Below are 10,932 nucleotides of genomic sequence, written 5' to 3'. Positions count from 1 at the left end.
GGAAAGAAAACACCTTCTGCAAGGTAGATGCCTGTCTTGATCCTATCTAGTCTGGCAAAATGAAATTATTCTCCAGAGCTGATAGCCCCTAAACAGGCAAAGAAACGTCTATAAATCTTGGAAACTGCTGTTCTTTAGCTTACAGGTTCATTAATGGAGTGATGGGCCCTGGAAGAGAAATTGCCTTTTGTGTGATTGCCATTAGCAGGTTTGTTGACAATGAGCCTTCTGACCTTACCAGGCAGCGAGGCAGCGCGCGGCACGGGGCGAGCGGAGAGGGTGATTACTGCCGTGATACCTTTTGGTCTAAGCCAGAATGAAATAAAAAAGAAAAAGTCAGTCCATTTAGTAGCCTTGAAGGTCACTAGTTTTTTGCTGCCTGTGTGTGATGTCTTAGAAAGATTTTGTCACCGAAATGAAACATTATTCTGTTCTGTCTGTAATAAGAATGAGCGTTGCAGCCAGCTGGTGTTTCCCACTTTTGTTTGCTCCCACGTAGGTGGGATGAGCTTAAAGTCAAAGATCAGAGGCTAAAGAAGGGCTTCTGCTATGTGTGAGCAGGGGTAGAAGGGGGATAAGAACTGTAGAGGAGTCTAAAGCTGAGAAGGAATTTCTGATGGTTTTCCTGGGATCTGGACATCTTCCCAGCACTGCCATTTTAACCACATTTCCCGGTTGTCAGAATGTGTGACTGGGAGGTTTGCACCTGTCCAAAGATGGCAGATGGAAGTCGATAAAACAATCTTGAGAGACGAGAGCTCCTACTCTGAGCTCTCGGAGCTACATGACTTGCCGCAACCTCTTCCTATTATATTGGCTTTCTTCCCTGCCACAAACTGTTTGGTTCACAAAACTGAAATTACTGGAAGATACTGCAGAGAAATGAAGGTCTAATGATCTCCAATTTATTCTCAGTCCCACTGGCAGTTTCGCCTTTATGACACAGAGTATTTTTAATTAGTTTTTGAGTTTCCTCTTTGGAAGACCACAGGCTCCAGATGGTAGGTGATCTCATCACCTCTTCATTATAGGGGGTTTGGCCTATTTTGCTTATCTTCAGCTCTCCCTTGTTCCAATGCAAGCAGGGTGAAACAGCAATTTGGGAGGAAGGGATTAACAAGAAGCAAAAACCATCTAGCAGTAGGAATGGCAACAGGCTCTCAACTCTCCCAAAGGGCCTGGATTGGGAAGAGAGCACTTTTATTAAGCGGTTAAAAAAACCCAAAAAACCTCCAAAAACCAATGCTTCAACAAAAATCATCCAGAAAAAGCAACTTAAATGGCTGGATATTGCAAAATTTCTACTTATCAGCTCAGTGGAGTTCTGGAGCAACATGGAGTGGAGTCTGACCAGTTTAACAGTGCATCTCCTGGAATAATACCTTTAGTTGTTATCCCTCTGAAATATAAATGCTGAGAGCTGGACGAAAACTGTCTGAATTTCCTGTCTTGGCATTGTGAACGAAGGAGTGAGAACAACTCTGCGCCACTGCTAGTCCAGAAAGGGGGAGAAAGAAAGTGTTAGATAGCAGAAGCTTTGGATCAGAACCTTTGATGGTGGCAGTGAAGTAGAAAAAGATGGAAAATTAATATAATCATATTTAATTTCACATAAACAAGGACTAGAAGGGGAGGAGTCCATATTGCTTGAACTAGAGTATTAGGTCCATTGACTTTAAAACACTGAGTAGCCTCAGAAACCCCTGTGTGTTTCTCATCTACAGGAGAGGAGAAAGACTAAGACTGAATTAATATGGATCACACAAATACATCATTGCCCTGAGTAAGCACTGTCATCCACTCCTGAGAGCACCCTTTCCAGTGACAGATTCATGGTCCTCAGAGAAATTAGACTCAGTTGTGGATGGAATCTAATTTCATCCCTTGTCATTAAACATCTGCAGTCCAGATTTGCAGTCCTACCCAGCCTGTTGTTGTGGGTAGGAGAAAGATACTGCTGAACAGTTGATCATTCTGGGGAATTCCCTCTTTATTTTCCATGAAAAGTAGGAAATTAGGGCTAATCTTGAGTGCGTTAGTATCTCTGCATGCTGCAGGGAGAATGTTCCCTTTAGGATGTGTTGTGCTCTGGAGAGCTTGGCCAGATCTCACCTCTGGGTTGGGCAGATTTAGGTGCTTCACTTCTCATGAGCGTACCTGCCTGGGCAGCTGTGTCTGCTCAGCAGTGCACACATGTCAGTATCAGTCAGGAGATGATAACAACTATCAGCTCATACCAGGTTGCACCGATATATGAAGTGAATCTGTCATTTCTTGGTGAACTTGCCAAGATCAACGCTGATATGAATATTGTGCTGTTCTCATGGTAAAACAAATATGACTGTCTTCACTCTGCTTTTTTTTACCTAGGGATAGTTTACATTCAAAGGTAAAGTTCTGGGCGACAAAGACAAGGCCACAGTGCTTAGTGCTCAGAAATGATGCCCAAGTCCTGGGCATCCCAAGTTCCAGCTCCAGGGCTGACATGTCCAGAGCCAAATGAGCATCACTTCATCTGAGCATCTCTTCATCCACAGTGCAGGCAGATGCCAAGACCTCTTCCTGCAATGGAGAGGTAAAGAGTTTGCTGCCTAGTTCATTGAGAAATAACTACACTAGCAGGGAATTATGCTACCTATGAAGAAATCCAACAATGAACTGTTCTCAATGGGTGAAATTCTTCTTGCCCTTTCCTGCTATTGGTGATTCTAAAAAAAGCCTGACACCAGAGCATGTTCCCAGCACAGTGCCTTCCGTGAAGCACGTCTGAACTCATTTAATGTGTAAATGACAGTGAATCAGGAACTTCCCGCTGTTCCCAACGATAACACTTCCTGTAATTTACATGATAAAATTCTGCTGATTTCAGATAGCGTTTCTCAGGATGGATTTTTTGACATCCAGACTGTATGTTAAGGAATAAATTATTTTGCCATGTTCCTAACTGATCACAGTCATGAATTCTGATTTTCTGACATTGAGTCCCAAACAAAAGCGCAGAGCCTTGTCTAATAGCGCTACGAGAAAGGATATTCAGGAAATATTAACAAGTTTCATATGGTAATTTATGTAAATATAAACCATAACTCAGTTGAAAAGATTCAGTTGAATCTATAGAAAGAGTCTGAAAGCCAAAGTTTTCATGATAAAACATAAATTGATACTTAATCTTTACAACCCAAATGTTGTGCTTTCTGGTACAGAACAAAGAAGGGAAAACCAGAAGCTTTGCTTTAGAAAAGAGAAACATTTCCCAGTTTTGAGTTTAGGATCTTCAGCTGGGCACTTTTCCAGGGTTATGACTGGACCTTTTCAAATTACATCTCTGTAAAGAAACACTGCAGTACTCCATTAAGGTCCAGACTGTTGCTCTCCTTATGTGCTTGTGCAATAAGCGATAGGGACACGTCACATTCCTTCCTTCCATGCAGGGCTGATGCTTGGTATGGTGGGAATGGGATGTGACCCTTCCTTGGGCAAGCCAGTCTGGGCTCCAGCCATCCAGATTCTGAGATGGAAGCAAACCAGATGCCAAGACAACTTCTTTCTGGGGGCAGGCACCATCTCTTTCACTGAGGCTGGGCACTCAGTCTGCTCCTTACATGTCCAACAAGATCTGCCAGTCAGCTATTCTCACCCCATTGGACATGTGAGATCCTGATGATCTGCTGATGCAGAACGGAGTGAAGACACTGGCCTTCGTTTGGTTCTCTGTGCCTTCATTAAGGTCATTTCCATCCTTCTCAGAGCCAGCTCTTCCACGTCCAGTCTGAGTTTTGCAAGGACCATGTATTTTAATTAAAGACTTTTAATTAGTCTGCCTATAATCTGTCAGAGCTCTCATGCTGAGGCATAATTAATGTATTAAGCCTCTACCTTGCAACTGCCGCTATATGTGGGCTTTCAAAACAAATCTGCACTTCAGTTTGAAGGGACATAACAATAACAGCACTTGGCACTTCTTGTTGCTAGAATAACTGTATTGTGCATTTATCAAGTGTCTTTCCCCTGAGGCTGTCCAAAGGGCATCGGTAAGATGTGTGTGTACTCAGCACCTTGCAAGATTGAGCCTCCAGCACATAATCAATATTTATAAATTATGCTTCAAACTTAAAACAGTGCCGAACTTTCCGGGGGGTGTTATGCTTTGTTTGGCTTCCAGCAGAAGCGAAATACTGAAGGCCTGAATTCGAGGTATACTGAAAGCCAAATTTTCAACACTCAAAATTGAAAGACAAGCTCTTCTGAATAGCTCGGCTTCCATTTTGGCACCAGAATAAGTGTTCAGATTGTCAGAATTGCTTAGCACATTGGGTCCGAGGCTTAACTGCAAATGCGCTTTCGGTTCTAGGTGATCTTTGACCGTTGGGACCGCCGGCTCTTTCTACAACTGAATCGCGTAGAGATGCTTTAGCAGTACAGAATTAGGGCAATAATCTAAAGAAAAGGGGCACAGGACTTCACGATAAGCCTAACATGCTGTCCTTCTGAGATACTGGCTCATTACTGACTGTGGAAGGAAGGTCATTTACTGAAGCATGAACCCCATTCACATCTTCCTTTTCCCTGGCTGGTTTCCCATGGAAATACTGATCCAGGCCAGAGCTTGTTTAGTTTGCAGTGCTTGAATACCACAGCCCAGCGTGACGTGGAGGTCTTCTCCTACTGGAAAATGGATTTCAGCAGGGAGGTTTCTAAGTGAGATAAATGATTTGAGTTTTGAAGGGTAAAACATTATTTTGACCAGCCCTAGTCCTTAACCTTGAATTAGGTCAAAGAGCTCTGTCTGCTCACGTCTCAGTTTAAGCTCCAGCCACGTTGCCATCCCATTGTGGTGCCCAAACCACCGCCATCATTGCCCTTTGTCTCTGCTCCTCCCTCTGTCCCGTAGGCAGGGAATTAATTTCACATTTAGGGGAATATTCCTAACACCGAGGGGAAGCTGTCTGAGCGCTGGAGCCCCAGCCAGCCCTGCTGCTGTAGCTGGGCAGGTTCCCCAAGTGCTGGGGACACGTTGAAGAAGGAGGAACGCTGCGGCTTGGGAGGCAGCAGCCCACGTCGTGTCTGCCCCATTCCTCATCCCGCGTTCCCACTGCACCACCAGTTATTATGTGTTAACTAAAAATGGAGACCCGGAGACTTGAGTGTTATTGTGAGTCACTGGTTCAGCCGGGTTCTTTATTATTATTAATGATGAAATACTGAGGCTGGGCTGCTAATGAGTCTGAGCTCCCTCCTGTGTGTTTATTTTTCTTCCCCCTTCAAACTGTCATTTCAGAGTAAATTACTTTTCCCTGCATCTTTGTCAGGCAACACTGTACCAGTACATCCACCCCCATCTCGCCCTCTGCTCTAATTTCAGGCTTATTCAGTTTCTCTCAATGCAGTTTACTAAGCAAAGTACAGCATATCCTCCCATCTGTCTTACTTAAGTGGCACGATGCACCTCCACAGCAGATAGAGACATCATTTTTATTACGCTCAGTTCTGGTTCTTGTTTTTTGTTGTTTTTGTTTTTTTTTTTTTCTCGGAATTATTTACTAAGCCATTACTAGAAAAGGGGGGAGAGGTATGGGGCTGGAGGGGGAAAAAAAAAAATAGCATTTTTAAAATGGTGGGGGGAGGAAGAGCAAACAATTTTTCAAGCATCACTCAAAAACTCTGCTGTGATTTTCTCGCCTTTGTTCCATCTCGTGCTAAACATGTTTGTGTCAGGCAAACAACCCACGTTAGATGGAATTTCACACCATTCAAAGCGTCAGTGTCTCCAGCCTTAATGTGTATTATGTTCAAACATGCAATGTAATCCATCAAAAACCCCTGCAGACCTTGCGCTTTCCTCCAGATTTGTCTGTTTGAAGCCTCCCTCTCGCTGTACGCACGTAGCCAACCTTCTGTCAGTGGGTTTTTTTATTTATTTGGAAACAGCAGAGCAGATTCTCAGGCAGTGTACGCTATCACAGCTCCACTGGCTCCTTGCCCACGGATTTATCCCGGCAGAGGGGACTTGCTCGTTGCTGGCTGGAGTCTGCGGTTGCAGGATTAACTGGAGGGTTTATCTCAGGGTCTGTTCCAAGTGCAGCCAAACTGACCAAACAATTCCCATCACAGCTCTCAGCACGGTGGTCTGCAAGTCTGGAGAGCTACGCTGTTGTTGCCTGCCTACCTCCTCAGACTTGCCTGGAAAGAATATTTGATTTATCCAGGAGGAAAATATTTTGAAATCAAGCACAAAGTTTGCAACAAGAAGAGAAGGCGACTCCAGGAGGAGCCTGACCTGGGGACGGCAGCGCTGCTGTTGTGTAGGTTTTGCCAGCTGTGAGAAGGAGCAAATGAAACTGCAAAGCAAAAGCTTTTGTGGCATTTGCAGAAGTTAATGCCAAGAGATCCAGAAACTGTACAACCAAACCCACTCCAATGGGGAAAAAATCTGTGTTTGACTTGAAACAGGAGAAGAGCAGTTAGTCCTCTGAAAAGAATACTGGAATAAGTGTTATTAGATTAACGTGGATATATTTACATTGATTTAGAAAACATTAATTAACTCTTAAGTTATAATTTAAAGGGCAACACTGCAGTGAAAAGCATCCCTGTCTTCACTGAGAAGGTTTTCCCTTCAAAGTCATCTCCAATGAATTTCGAACCCCTTTACACAGAGAGAGTCTACCTGGGGTTTCTGGTAGAAATAGCAGGAAATATTGTGGCATGTTTAATTCTGTTTTTCACTAGAGACTCAGTTTTTTCCTTCAGACTTGTTTTTTATTTTAACTCAGCCTTCCCATCTCAGTTCATTTTTTCGCAGTGCACATCCTCATCTATCATCACTCGGTGCTTACCATTTTAGTGCATAAACATGGCAATTTCTGCAAATCAGAAAGCAAGCCATTAACATTTGAAGTGGAATGGAAATTTTGAGTTTCTGATCATTAAAGAGTTTGGAAATGTAGGAAAAAACTATCTTTTGCTCTCCCTTAGTTCAAACCAAAGCTGCCAAATAAAATACTGTGATCAGCCGCGGCGGATGAGCGGTGAGGGGTTTGCACACCTCTCCCAGATGTGATAACAATAACGATCAGTACGTTTTCTGTTTTACATGGTGATCCTACGTACCAGGCTAATGTGCAACATCTTTTTCTTACCTCTTTGTGTAGAGGACAGGAGGCACAACTCAGTGAGAGACGCTGATGCTTCGTGACCTCGCTGGGGCAGCAGAGGTTTTTGCGCGACCGAGCACGTCCTCATCGAGACGCGCGTCACTGGAGGACGTCCTAGAATCGCCCCTTCCAAAGAGGGAGCCTTGTTACACAGCTCACTCCGCTCGTGTTTTGCATAGGTGGATGCGCATATGCTTAATTGGTCTCCAAATGTCAGTAGCCGTTTGCATAAACCTTCGTTAGTGTTTCGGCGAGGCTGGCGGTTCCCCTGAATGGGGAAGGAGCAGACGGGGCGTCGGGGGTGGAAAGGCTTTGTTGGCCTCGCTGCTTGTGTGAAAGATCGTGCTTTGTGCTCAGAGGCCAGCTGTCTTCTCCTCTCTTTTCTTACATCCTGGCAGCAACTTTCTTCACGCCTTTGTGTGAGCTCTTGCCAGACTCTCTCTGCGAGAGGGAGACGTGTTTGTCCTGGTGGTACATCTGCTCTTGCTTTTTCCCTGGGTGCTGCTGCCGGCTCACACACACCCCGGGACCCGCTGGGCTGCAGGGACCTGCTGCCCCGTACTGGGCAGGGTGCAGGAGCCTGGGCTGGGCACCCACTGGGTGTAACGGGAATGGTTGGGATCACGGAAGCTGCAGATGGGAGATGGGGCCCGTCATGGACCTGGGGAGGGTCGATGGCTCTGTTCTGACACGGCTGTGTGCAAACTGCAGATACGCCCCGTGTTGAACCACTCTGGAGTCTGCATTTGAACTACTGCTGGTGATTGTTAATAACCAATTAGACAAATATCTGCCAATATATAAAATCTTCTGGAGAAAAAGTCTGATGAGGAGCAGCTGAGGGAACTGGGGTTCTTTAGTCTCAAGAAAAGGAGGCTGAGGAGAGACCTTCTCGCTCTCTACATCTCCCTGAAAGGAGGGTGGAGAGAGGTGGGTGTTGGTCTCTTCTTCCAAGTAACAAGTGACAGGACAAGAGGAAATGGCCTCAAGTTGTGCCAAGGGAGGTTTAGATTGGATATGAGAAAGAATTTATTTCCTGAAAGGGTTATCAAGCATTGGAACAGGCTGCCCAGGGCAGTGGTGAAGTCCCCATCCCTGGAGGGATTTAAAAGACAAGGAGATGTGGTGTTTAGGGACATGGCTTATTGGGCATGGTGGTGTTGGGTTGACAGTTGGACTGGATGATCTTGGAGGTCTTTTCCAACCTTAATGATTCTACAATTCTGTGATTCTAAAACTAGGTTAGACATACCAGTCCTTGCTTTGGGGGAAAAAATATGGACCACACTTTTAATATCTCTATTTTCTATAAATCCTTTCCAAATGAGGACTCACAAAACAGGGCTTGTCTGCAGTGTGGCACAGGAGATGCTCCAGGCGTGTCGTGAATCCACAGTACCTGCCCCTGGTTCGGCAGATCAGGGTAGGTAACATGGGACTTGGGGCTGTGGCTGTAGTACATTTTAGTTTCCAAGCTCAAAAAACTTCAATTATATATTTCAGTGTGTGTGATTTAGGAAAATATGGTCCATTCCATCTGCTTTGCATTAATTTGAGTGACAGATTAAAAATACAGGTTGAAATATTACAGCTACTAATAATTTCTCCACATGGCTAGCTCTTAATGGATGGGGAGAAAATTAAGAATAAGGCTTTTTATCAATTTTCACAGGCAAGCTTTGCCATAATCCTTTTATTTCTTTGAGAATTGTGTTTGTTTATAGTAATTTTATTTGTTTAACGATTTCCCCCTTATTCTTAATCTTTGCAGTAATTATTTCATATTCTATAAATATTTAAACTAATTTTATTCTTTATAAAAATTATTATATTTCAGTGTTTTTAAAAGCTTTCCCTTTTCCAGTGAGTTTGATCTACTTTCCAAGCACCTCTGCCTGGTAGCCTACTGATCACTGTTGTTACTTGTGTTGCCCAGAAGACTCAGCTGATATCCAAGATAATAGATAATTCTCTCTAATATTCCCCAGTGCATTGTTTCTCCTTGACCTGCTTTTATAGACTAGTTTGGCCATTGACTTGTTGGCCTCATCCTCTGAATTGAACACTGATAATGACAACACCGTTCGAAGCAGTGTCTGAATATCAGTTCTGGTTAACATCACAGGCTTATTGCCAAAAAAAAAAAGGGAAGAAGAAAAGCAGGGGAGCAGTGACTCAGGTCTGAGTTGTAAGCTTCTCTAATTGACTGTTTGTTTATTTTTCAAAACTGCAGGTGCTTAAAGTTACTGTTATCAATTAATCATTGTAATTTATGGAGCCTACATGGTAATTGCTGTTGAGTCATGCCTGCAGGTGTGTCCAAGGTCACTGCAGTTGAGCTATAAATTCAAGGAGCTGAGGTTTCATGGGTGATGCTGGTGGGATGTTGCTCATTGTGTGTGTGAATCTTTGTCTTTCTGCTGAGTAATCCAGGCCAGAGAGAGGTCTCCTCACAGAACAGGTCCTAAAGTAGTAGATAGCTCTGAAAAGTGATGAGGAAGAGCTAGGGGTGGGAGCAAGCTGCCTTGAAGCCTCGCATGTTCTGCAGACGTGCCAGCCAGCAATGACCCCTCTGGGATGGAGCCTTCGAGGGCTGAGCATGTACACTGTGAATGAAGGTCTTTGCTTACTTCAACTAGATTGCTCCAAGAGGGTATGTAATTCTACTTCTCTAACCTTCCCTGGTGTTTTTGTCAGTCTTGGAGAAAGGATTTGGGAAGTGGTGTAGCTTTTACTCTAGGTCCAAGTCAAATGTCTCTATGAAACTTAATAATGTAGACTCTGAAACAAGCTGGAGGGGTGTTGTGTCTCCAGGTGGCACAAAATGCTTCAATGCCACGTGTACACTTCCCAAAGGGCTCCTTGATGCTGTGGCTCATGGCAAAAAGGAAATGTAGGGAATGTGAGCCTGTCCCCTCGCAGCCATGCACTGCTGGCTGTGCATGGCTGGCTGTCAGACGTGGGGGTCTCGGGCCACTGCTCTGATGGATCATCCCATAAACTGCTCTGCCCTCATCGGAAGGATCTCTGGGCCACTTTAGTGGTGCCTCAGGGAAGTATCCATTAATGCTGCTGGAGCACTGGAATTGTTGTGTGGGTGATGAAGATGTTCAGACATCATGATGCTGTGTAAAATGCAGTTGTCTTCCATAATACATCATCAATTTGACTTTGGAAAGTTAACTATAGAGAGATAAACAGAAATAGGAAGGAGAAAAGAACATGACATCCAAAAACAGCTGGGTGAATCAACAGATGTGATAAATATAATTCTGCTGGAAATACAGATTAGGTGTCAGAAGGACAGCCTAACTCTTAATTTTGGAGAGCAGAAAATACACAAGGTCTATCCAGTGCTACATTTGCCATTAAAATTAGGAATTCCTCCTCGTGTATTTAATCTGAGTCTATCCCCTGCAATATTATGTGGCACAGAGAGTGCAGCCACCTGTCCCCTCTCTGGAGAAGGGCTCCTGCTCTAAGCTGACCAGTGCAGGAGTGAAGAGTAACCTGCTCTGCCCTGGTACAGCTCCACAAGCTGACTTGAATCCCACAAAACCTGTGGCATCCTGAATTTTGTGTAGAAGTTGAAAGGGCAGAGGGATCCTCAGAATGTCTCTTTTCTGCCACTGTTGTAAAAAAAAATGTGTACCTATGCAAATATTTCAGAAGCAGTTTGGGATCGCTCAGGATGAATGATGCTCTGTAAAATATTATTATCTTTTGTAATACATCACCAACTTGTACTGCAGCATGATTTTTAACTTCAAGTTCCATA

This window comes from Antrostomus carolinensis, unplaced genomic scaffold (assembly GCF_000700745.2).
Source record: "Antrostomus carolinensis isolate BGI_N321 unplaced genomic scaffold, ASM70074v2 scaffold2979, whole genome shotgun sequence".
Taxonomy (NCBI): Eukaryota; Metazoa; Chordata; class Aves; order Caprimulgiformes; family Caprimulgidae; genus Antrostomus; species Antrostomus carolinensis.
The sequence above is the reverse complement of the archived record's forward strand: the minus strand, read 5'-3'. Positions refer to the sequence as shown.